The sequence below is a fragment of the Physeter macrocephalus genome, unplaced genomic scaffold, assembly GCF_002837175.3.
Source record: "Physeter macrocephalus isolate SW-GA unplaced genomic scaffold, ASM283717v5 random_117, whole genome shotgun sequence".
Lineage (NCBI taxonomy): Eukaryota > Metazoa > Chordata > Mammalia > Artiodactyla > Physeteridae > Physeter > Physeter macrocephalus.
In genome coordinates, this window is record NW_021145403.1 from 75,926 (window position 1) to 86,326 (window position 10,401).

Consider the following 10,401-nt stretch of genomic DNA (forward strand, 5'->3'; position numbering starts at 1 on the left):
CCACAACTAGAGAAAGCCCTCGCACAGAGACGAAGACCCAACGCAGCCAAAAATAAATAAATAAATAAAATCACATGTTGCCAGCATCTATTTTTTTAAAAAAAGAGAGAGAGGCAAAAAAAAATAAAGATAATGTTGAAAATTATTTACGATAAGAGAAACAGAGGTTCTTGGAAAGGGTGTCCTGCCAGCCTCTGTGGACCCTGGACTGTGACAAGCCCAGCAGGGGGCCTGGGGTGGCTCTAAGGCTCTTCCCAGGTTTGGTCTGCCTGGATCTGCCTGGATCTCCCGGGGGATCTGCCTGGATCTGCCTGGGTCTCCTGGGAGATCTCCCTGGATCTGCCTGGATCTCGCTGGATCTGCCTGGATCAGATCTGGCTCTGCAGTGCTGAGGCTGTGACAGGGGACTGAGGGATGGCCCCGCATTCCTGACCAGGACCCTCAGTCCCTGTCTTCGTGTTTCCCGAGGAGGAGTCCCAGAGCCTCTCGGGGTTTGCGGGAGAAATGAGCCTGACGGCCAAAGATAAGAGAAAGGGCAGGAAAGTCCATGTGTAAAGGTCAGGAGGATAAACTGCTTGGAAGCAAGAAAGGGGGAAATCCACCTGGAGAGGACCAAGCGTCCCATGGGGGCTCCAACAGGGGAATGTGCTCCCGTCTTCAAGCTGCCCTTTACACTGTGAACCACAAGGAATGTTCCAGGGAGCTTGGAAGGTGATTCAGAAATTCCTCCGGGGAGGTGGGGCTGGGTCCTCAGGGTGTTGTGAAACAGCCTGGATAACTTTCAGTTCAATCCACCACTTCCCCTTCCCCGCCCCCCTGGCCCGATGGTCTTGTGAGGCCTCTTCCCTCTCAGCAGCCTGCGTCCACACCAGGCCGGTGTGGGCAGGGAGACAGGAGGCACCGGGAGACGGGGGAAAGGAGGGCCCGGGGCCTGGCAGCTCCGGGAGAAGTGTGGCCGGGGAGTCTCCCCGGCAGACCCGCCGCCTCCACCCAGCCTCCTCTGCTCCTGACCCGTTCCCTGTGCTCCTGTCGAGGACCCTCCAACTTCCACGTGGTCGTCTGGCCAGACAGCAGAGGTGCGTGCAGTGAGTAGACGGAAAGTAACCAGGCTTTAGGCAAGACCTTTGACGCCTCTGGTCCATCAGGGTCAATCGTATGAAATGAGAGCCCGAGACAGAAGGAAGGGCTGGACAGTCCAAAGATGAGCTCAAGAGACAGAGTTTACTCTTTATAGGACGGCCGCAGAGGGCAGGGTTGTGGCTGGGTCTCCTTTGTAGCTCACACGCGCCTTGCCTGGAGAGGTGCTTGGCTTTACTTTGTTTTTTCATGTTTTACGAATCCCAGCACCAGAGTTCATTCCGGTTTGCAGGGTAAGAACCGGGAGCGAGGCTGTCACCTGCCGGCCAATTTGTGAATCACACCCTCAGGGGCCTCCTAGCCTAAGCAGCCCTTCATGCTTCGTTCCCTGGGATCACTTGCTACTTAAATTTTTTTGACTCTCACTTGAGACATCCTAGGCTCCTGGCAGAGAAGCCAAAAGTCCCGGGACGCTGGTCAGAGAAAAAGGCCTTGGGAGGTAGTGGAAGCTTGTGTGGCTCAGGGCCCTCCTCTCTCCCCAGGATCCTCTTCCCCCTCCTCCGAGCAGCACCCACTAGGTGCCAAGCGCTGGGCTGTAGACTCGGGGCTTCCCAGGGCCAGGGGACATGTGGGCGCTGGATGTGATGCAGGAGGCCGGCACAGCAAAGAGCGCTGGGGGCTCGGGAGGGAGGCTCCCCTGCAGGAATCCGGGGCAGATCTACCTGAGCTACCGCACACGCTGATGAGCGGGGCCGCGCGCACGTGGACAGACTTCTGGCTGCTGCTGCTGTGTAACGAGTCGCCCCAAGCTCAGCAGCTTAGGCCCACAGCCGTCACTTGCTTTTCTCTCTTGTGGATCTGGGGTTCATGAGCTCAGCTGCATAGTTCTTGCTCAGACCATACATGTGATGCAGTCGGGTGATGGTTAGCTGGGGTCATCAGGGGGACCTTCCTGCTCACGTGGCCGGCGGCCGATGCTGGCTGGCAGCTGGACTGTTAGCGGGAACCCCTACGTGTAAGCTCGCCAGGCGGCCAGGCGGGGCTACGAGGGCAAGTGTCCCGGGAGAGAGGAAGCCGGGAGGAAGCCGTCTGGCCTTTTGCCAGCCAGCCTCAGAAGGCTCAGAGCAGAACTCCCTCCCCCCCGCCCCCACCTCCCCGCCTCCCGTGCTCTGCTGGCAGCCCCAAAGCCCCACCCAGTTCCAGGGAAAGGGGACACAGACCCTGCCTCCTGATGTGCACCGGGCAAGGTTCTAGAAGAGCACGTGGGATGGGAAACACAGCCCTTTTGCGAAGAGACGGTTTCCAGAGGTGGGTAGGTCACTCCAGGTGGATCCGTTCAGCTATGCTGCCTTCAGAGATGCATTTCCTAAGAAAGAAAGTTTTTACAGATGGGGTGTTGCCAAGAGAAAACATGCGGGTTTAGAAGTATCCGCTGAGCCGTCCTCACTAGGACTTGCAAAAACATTTCTCTGAAAAGGAGCCTCGGAGAGAGAGGTGGATGCAGGCTGCTCTCCCGAGGGGGTGTCCGGGACTCTGGCTGGCGGCCAGCATTGACCAAGGCAGGCGAGTAGTGGCCTCTGGGGGAGGGGGCCCGTCCAGCGAGGTTCTGCCGAGACGGACTCCCAGAGGGAGAAGAATCCAGCTGGTGTCCCCACAGCCAGTGGCCAGCTAGAGCCAGCGACTCTGCCCCGCTGAGGCTTCTCAGGCAGCCACGGGCAGAGCCCAGAGCGGGAAGCGGCCAGCCAGGAGCAGCCGCCGCACCGCGAGAGAGATGAGGTATGGCCGCGGTCACGTGGAAGCTCCTGGGTGCCTGTCGCACAGGAGCCGGGAGCGGGCCTCGCGCACAGTGAGAGCTCGCTCGGAGGGGAGACACAGCCCGCGCGCGCGAGGAGGCGGGATGGCACCGCGGCGCGCGGGGAGCGAGCCTGAGGACCACGGCGGAGCGCGAGGGCCCACGGGCTGGTTGGGGGCAGGCCTGGATGCCCAGGACCCTCGTGTCACCCACCAGGCCTCAGGGAAGGATGGGTGAGCCTGCTTCAGAGGCCGGAAGAGCTGGGCCGGCGAGGTCGAGCGTGGCTGTCTGGGAAGGGGTGGGGTGGGGGTGGGGCTGGCCCTCGGCAACAAGCTTCCGGAGGCACCGCGTTTGGGCCCCGAGACCCAAGGGAAGGGGACCGCGGCTCCTCTCTCTGCGGAGCCTGGGGCCCGGCCTGCAGAGGACTGGTCCAGCTCTCTCTCCAGGACGCAGAACGCTAAAGCCCATCGCCTGTGTTTTCCACTTTTGAGCACTGGCGGGCGTTACCCGAGCCCCCTGCGGGCAGCTTTATGCTACTTTAGGGAGGATTAGGTTTATTCTTCGTAGTCTGGGCTGCACAGACGTGGTCCCAGGCAAAACTCCCTTTGCTACAAAGGGCTACAGAGAAGCATGAAGTTGGGGACAGAATTGTGTCTTGGTCGGCTTCTGCGTGTCCAGTGCCTGAGATAGTATCTGGTCATAGTGTAAAAAGGAAAGAAGAAAAAAAAGAAAAGGAAGGAAGGAAGGAAGAAGATCAGAGTCAGATTTTAAAAAAAAAAAGGAAGAAAAGAAAAAACTGTGCCTGGTGTCCTAGTCACACCTGATCTGGTCAGTTCAGGAGAGCCAGAGGAGTTCTGGAAACATCCATGACCCAGACAGACAGTATATGCTGAGTCAAAAAAGAAAGCTGCAGAAGAACACACACAGTATGATTTCATATGTATAGTTAAAATAGTCTATGCATGTATAGTGTATAACATAGTAAAAGCATAAAGAGATGTATGGGAATGGTTAATGCCAAGTGCAGAATAGTACCCCCTCTGTGGGGAGAGAGAAATTCAAGAGGGGAGGAGCTTAAACTATGTTCTCGCACTGCTTTATTTCTTACGCTGTACGGTGTTCACAGGTGTGATGGTTAAATTTATGTGTCAACTTGACTGGGCCACGGGGTGCCCAGATATTTGGCCAAAATTATTCTGGGTGCTTTTTGGATGAGATTAACATTTAAATTAGTAGACTGAGTAAACCAAATTGCCCTCCCTAATGTGGGTGGGCCTTGTCCAATCAGCTGAAGACCTGGATAGAACAAAGGGGCTGACCCCCCCGCCCCCCGAATAAGAGAGAATCCCTCCTGCCTGGCTGCCTTCAAACTGGGACGTCAGCTTCTGCCTGGGTCTCAAGCCTGCTGGCCTTCAGACCAGAATTATCCCATCAGCTCACCTGGTTCTCAGGCCTTCAGACTCAGACTGGAACTCAACCGTTGGCTCTCCTGGGTCTGCAGGCTGCCAGGTCCCTCGGCAGAACTTGGGACGAGCTGTCGTAACTGCCTGAGCCAGCTCCTTATAATAAGTCAGTAAATAAAGGAATGAATGAATATCCCACTAGTTCTGTTTCTCTGCAGAACCCTGACGGATGCAGCGGGTAGGTTTGCTATGTTGTTTTCCGTACCTTTGGCATGTCTACAATATTTCACAATAAAATTTTAAATTAATAAATGATGAAGGAGGGTTAAGATGTCAGATGCTGTAGAGATCAAGTAAAATGAGAGCTGGGAAACGCACTTAAGATTTAGCTTTCGAGAGGCCAACGATTGCCTTTGCCGGAGTGGCTCGGCACCGTGTCCAAGCGGAGGCTTGATGGTGATGGGTGGTTGGTGGTATAGGGAGCGCACGCACCCTTGAAGGAGGTTAGCCACGAAGCGAAGGAGCGCTCTGGTCTGCTGCTAGGATCGGGGGCAGAGGAGAAGGAGGGGGTTCAAAAGGAGTGACTTCCCTTCTCCCGGGGGGCTTCCACACTAATGCTGTCGGAATTGTTGGAGTCTGGTGTTCCTTTGGTCCTGGGGACGATTCCAGTAAAGACTCTGGAAGACTTAAATTGCATCCCTAGGCTGTACAAAATGATCTTTAAAATATCCAGCCACAGAGGCAAATACTCCAGACGTCAGCTTTCTTGGTAGCAGTTTCCCAAAGAGTGTAACACCACCCCCTCTCATGGAAAAGGAGACAGTAAAGCCATAATTATCCCGTTAGCCCCAGGTCCAAAGGGTGCATCAGACCCACAATAAATTAAGCTGAAAGTTCATTTTTTCCTTTTTTATCTGGTTGAGTAGTTGAATTTGGCTGGTGGGGTGTTGCTAATGGTTTCTCGGTGTAGGTTCTAGGGGATGGGTGGCAAGGAGCTGACCAAGCCGCAGAGGCTGGGAGGACACGCTGCCAGCCTACCTCACTCTTCCCAGAAACACGGTCTGGGTTGTATTCCAATTTCTGCTTGGTCTCATCAAAGGAGCCCGAGCGGGGGAGATGCTGAGCTGGGCTCGTTCTTCCCGCCCGCTCCCAGACGGATGGCGAGGTTTTTCCGACGCTCCATTCTCCCTGGGGTCCTGCCTGCCGGCTCTGGGGAGGGATGTGCCAGCAGGGGTCAGCAGCGCCCCACGTGAGGCTGGAGCCACCCACCCGCCACCGGGGCTACGGGTCCTGGCGGGTCCAGGCAGACGGGAGCTGGAGGTCAGCTTCCCGCAGGGAGCCCGGCATGTCTGAGCGTCACCGGCTCAGGCCCCCCCTCCCTGAGTGGGGGGCCGGGGTACGTTCGTTCAAAGACCAGCTGACGGGGGAGTGGACGTGTGACCCAGACGCCAGCGATGCTGACTCACTGCCCGGTTTCCTCCTGGGAGGTTTTCACGTGTACTGACGCGTGCAGTGCCGTGTGTGGGTTGGATGTCGGAGACGTGCGTGTTGGATTTGCCCCGATGAGCTTTTCTCAGAGACCCGGGGTTCCTGGCCGGGTACTCACGCTCCGCATGAAGGCTGGCAGTCCCGCATGGCTGTGCGGGCTCCCACGAGGCCTGCCCAGTCCACGCCCCCCCCCCCCCCCCCACGGCACACTCAGCTGGGAAGGGGATTCTCCATCCCAGCATCTCCAGAACGACATCTCTGCGGCCGAAGCCACACGGAGCGAGTTTAGCTCTTGTTTCCAGACTCACCCTCGGCCTTGGCCTCGCTGCCCGCCTTCTCCCAGCTCTGGTTGCCTTTGACCCCTCGGGTCCACGCTGCCTCTCCGCGCCCCCGCCCCCGGGATCGCTCCCCAGCCTCCCCACCCCGGTGTGGGAGCCCCCAGCGAACCAACTGGGCCGAGGGGACAGCTGCATGGCTGGAAGCGGCTCCGGGCTGGAAGAGGGTCCAGTCTGTGCTGAGACTCTAGGCCCAGCCCTTTCCAGGCGGCCTCCACGCTCAGCCAGGACGGGCAGATGCCCTGCCTTCCCGCCTGCGGGAAGGAGGACCCGGCAAAGCCCGGCACCTGGCGTGCCTTCGCTGGAGTAGAGTTACGGCCGCTGATCCAGGCAACAGGTGCGCGTGGGCGTTCCAGCTGCCCCAGCGCACATCTGCACACAGGGAGAAGGCTGCAGCAGCCGCGGGGACACCCCGGAGGTGGGGGAGCCCAGAGGGCCAGGGGGAGAGAAACGTGGGGGGACCGGTATCGGCGCCCAGACAGCATCCCCCTCCCAGGATCCCAATGTGGGACCCCTGGCCAAGCTGCCCAAAGCAGCCTCACTGGCCCTGCAGCCCGGGGGTTGGAGGCCTGCGTCCTCTTGTCTCACCGCCCAGCCCTCCGGCTGTAGCCAGCTCCTCTCCCCTCCCGGCGGGCTCCGCTCAGCCTTTGCAGGCTGCACCCAGGAGGCTCTCGGCAGCTCGCCTAGAAAATGGGGAGGGAGGTACTGGAAAGAAGGCTCTTCATACATGCAGATACTTCTGGCCACGTTAGTGCCTCAAACTACAGTCAATTAAAGGGAAGCGGGGACATCTGGGGCTCCCAGTCTGAGCCAGGCACTGGGTCCAATGATTCACCGACGTCACCTCATCGAATCCGTCCAACAACCCCACCAGGGGTGCTCAGTCAGCATCCTGTCCCCCAGGGGACAGACCCAGGTCGTGGGCACCCAGTGAGGATGCGGTGAACCTGAGGCTTGACTGCAGCCCTGACCCCAAAGCTGCGCTCTGTCCACTAGGCACCCGGCCTGAAAGCTCCCATTTCCTGGTGCACCCCACACCGGGGCCCCGCCCTCCCTCCCGCGGAGCGGATTCCTTGCACCCCTGCCTCCGCCACCTCTGCGCACCACAGCCAGAGTCACCTCTACAACCTCGTCACCCGGTTCACTTGGCAACTCATGCCCCTAACGCCTCCCGTCACCCGCCCACCACGAAAGTGGACCCCGCGGCCTCCGAATCCTTGGGGGCCACGCCCAGCGCCCACAGACCGTCTGGGCGATGGTTTCCACACCCAGCCTCCCCCTCCCCGCGTCCAGCCTGCTCCCCGCAGCCCTAACTCGCCCAAAGCTCTTTCTTTCTTTCCGCTACCTGCCACGCTTCAGTGTCCCCCGGTCCCTCCTTTTCCCTCTCAAGAAATTTTTCTTTTTTTGGCCACACTGTGCGGCTTGCGGGATCTTAGAACCCCGGTCAGGGACTGAACCCTGGCCCTCGGCAGTGAAAAGTGCCAAGTCCGAACCACTGGACCGCCAGGGAAGTCCCGCAAGACACTTCCGAAGGTGTTAAGAATATTTACTGATAGAAGAAAATGTTCACAGAATATACTAGGAGTATCTGATCATTTTACCTGTCATTATGTAATTCCTGAAAACATTCTCCTCGTGAAAAAACCCCCAGCAACTCAAACATACGGAAAGAATTAACAATGCCCTGGGTGACTCTTCCCCAGAAGTAACCACTGCTCTCAGTTTGGAGACTTTCCAGAGTTCTCTAAAAACGTTTTTTTCATACAGGTATAATGCACATAGAAATATATAGTTTTGTGGGGCATCTTTTGACATAACTTGGATCAGAGTGTGCTGATTGTTTTGCAACTTTGATTTCTCTTAATGCTCACTGTTAAGACTCCATGATCGCGTCGCGTACATAAAGAGCTCATATGTAGGTAAGTTCTGGGTGGAGAAATGCTATTCCTTAGTGGGGCCTCGAGAGTCAAGCTTGGGCTCCGCTCTCTGTCCCGTGGGCAAAACTGGCTACACGATTTATGGGGGCCTGCGCGAAATAAAAATGTGGGGTCCCCTGTTTAAAAACTTGGTAAGAATTTGAAGGGGGCAACAGCAAAGCATTAAACCAAACGCGGGGTCCCGTGTCACTGCACACGTGCCCATGAGGCTGGCCGGCCTGTGGGTGGTCTGAACCAATGCGTCCTCTGTCCCGACAGTGGACATTCCCGCCTCGGCCTCCACCTTGGGCAGCGTCCCCGGATTCTGCACCCAGCCTTCCCCACTGCACCCTCTCTCCAAGGCCAGAGTCCTGGGCAGTCTCCCACCAGCACAAGCAAACTCCAGTTGGCATTGCCCTGGGGGCCCCCCAAAAGAGCGGGGGTGGTGGTGCTGGCAATGACACCTCCCCTGTGCCTCAGGGGAAAGTCTCGTGGGAGATAAGAGAGCACCGAACTACCAACCCAGAGGCCTGGCTTCCGGTCCAGCCCTGCCGCTCGATGTGCTGCATGTCCTGAGCGGCGTGTCCTTAGCGGTGAGTTGCTGACCTTCTTGGCACCTTGGTTTCGTATATGTTGAAGGAGAGGGTGGGATTCGACAGCCTTCCAGACCACACCCAGCTCTGAAAGTCTGTATGTAAGTGACTCTAAGAGACCAGAATGGTAATAACGCACGCATTTACCATACGCCACTTACGTGCTCATCTAATGCTTGGGACAGGCCTACAAGGCAGGCGGTGTCATTCCCACTTTACAGACAAGGGAGTCGAGACTCATTAAAGCAAGGGAGCAAGGAAGCGTCTGGGGTGAAGCACGTGTTCTAGAACCTGGTTGTGGTCATGGCTGCACAACTCTGTAGCTTTAGTACAAATCATGGACTCGCATACTTACAAGGGGTGAATTTTATAGTATGTCAGTTATACTCCAAAAAAGCCATTAAGAAGGGAGAAAGAAAGAAACGTGCAGCAGCTGCTGAGTGACAGAGCCCCTCCCCGGGCCCCACATGGTCGCCAAGCCCCCCTTTCCTCCGAGGATCTGTATGGCACCAGGGCACGTGGCCTCGGGTGCCAGGCTGCCGGGATGCAAGTCCCGGCTCCAGCACCGACTGGCTGGGGACCCAGGCAAGATCTCAACCTCAATTTCTTCACCTACAAAATAGAGACAAAAATGAGACAGATGTTAAGGGCTTAGACTAGCAGTCAGTACCCAGCAAGAGCTCTGTAAGTCGGACTGTTATTATCTTCTCAGGGCAGCTCCAGCCAGAGCCAGCCTCCCGAAAGGGAAGCATGTCTCCCTGCCCACCCCATCCCTACCCTGCTGGCCCCTTCCAGAAGCACCCCTCTGGAAAAGCCATCTTTGGAAAAACACCGTGACTGGCTATCAGCATGGCTCACTTCCTGGTGATAGAAAGGGAGAAAAGGCATCTTCCCCATAAGGCAAGCCTCACTATCCTGAAACGTGCAGCCCAGTGCCAGCTCTTCCTCACAGACCGTTCCTCCTGGGTCCTCGTCTAGACCATCAACACAGGGGCCCGGCACCCTCAGGCCAGGGTAGCCACATGGGGACAACTGCCACACCCATGCCCCCCCATCCCACTCCCATGAAGCTCCTTGCTGGTTAACGGATCAAGCCAGAGAGGATGAGGGTTGTTAGTAGACAGTCAGATTTCTATCACTCAAAAGCAAGTTTTCTCAAACCACCAATGGCATTTTTCACAGAAATAGAACAAAAAATTTCACAATTTGTATGGAAACACAAAAGTCCCCAAATAGACAAAGCAATCTTGAGAAAGAAAAACGGAGCTGGAGGAATCTGGCTCCCAGATTTCAGACTATACTACAAAGCTACAGTAATCAAGACAGTATGGTACTGGCACAAAAACAGAAATATAGATCAATGGAACAGGATAGAAAGCCCAGAGATAAACCCACACACATATGGTCACCTTATCTTTGATAAAGGAGGCAAGAATATGCAATGGAGAAAAGACAGCCTCTTCAATAAGTGGTGTTGGGAAAACTGGACAGCTACATGTAAAAGAATGAAATTAGAACACTCCCTAACACCATACACAAAAATAAACTCAAAATGGATTAAAGACCTAAATGTAAGGCCAGACACTATAAAACTCTCAGAGGAAAACACAGGCAGAACACCCTATGACATCAATCACAGCAAGATCCTTTTTGACCCACCTCCCAGAGAAATGGAAGTAAAAACAAAAATAAACAAATGGGACCTAATGAAACTTAAAACCTTTTGCACAGCAAAGGAAACCATAAACAAGACGAAAAGACAACCCTCAGAATGGGAGAAAATATTTGCAAATGAAG

The 10,401-nt window shown here is 56.0% G+C and overlaps 2 long non-coding RNA genes across 3 annotated transcripts in view; both read right to left on the reverse strand.

Annotated features, from left to right (window-relative positions):
• Positions 1 to 274: 274 nt before the first annotated feature.
• Positions 275 to 5,554, reverse strand: LOC112066678 (uncharacterized). 2 transcript variants are annotated; one of them, XR_003678251.2, is made up of 3 exons: positions 5,311 to 5,554; positions 2,298 to 4,428; positions 275 to 2,070 (listed from the first exon to the last, which is right to left on the reverse strand). It is a non-coding gene; the product is annotated as an uncharacterized lncRNA (long non-coding RNA). The 2 variants fall into 2 exon arrangements; XR_002892792.3 differs by having other exon boundaries at positions 2,298 to 2,443; positions 4,310 to 5,554.
• Positions 5,555 to 7,328: 1,774 nt separating this feature from the next.
• The window catches only part of LOC114484879 (uncharacterized), a 7,423-nt gene continuing 4,350 nt past the window's right edge, over positions 7,329 to 10,401 (reverse strand). Inside the window, exon 3 of the long non-coding RNA XR_003678250.2 lies at positions 7,329 to 9,216. This is a non-coding gene — a long non-coding RNA (uncharacterized lncRNA). The remainder of the gene's footprint in view (positions 9,217 to 10,401) is intronic.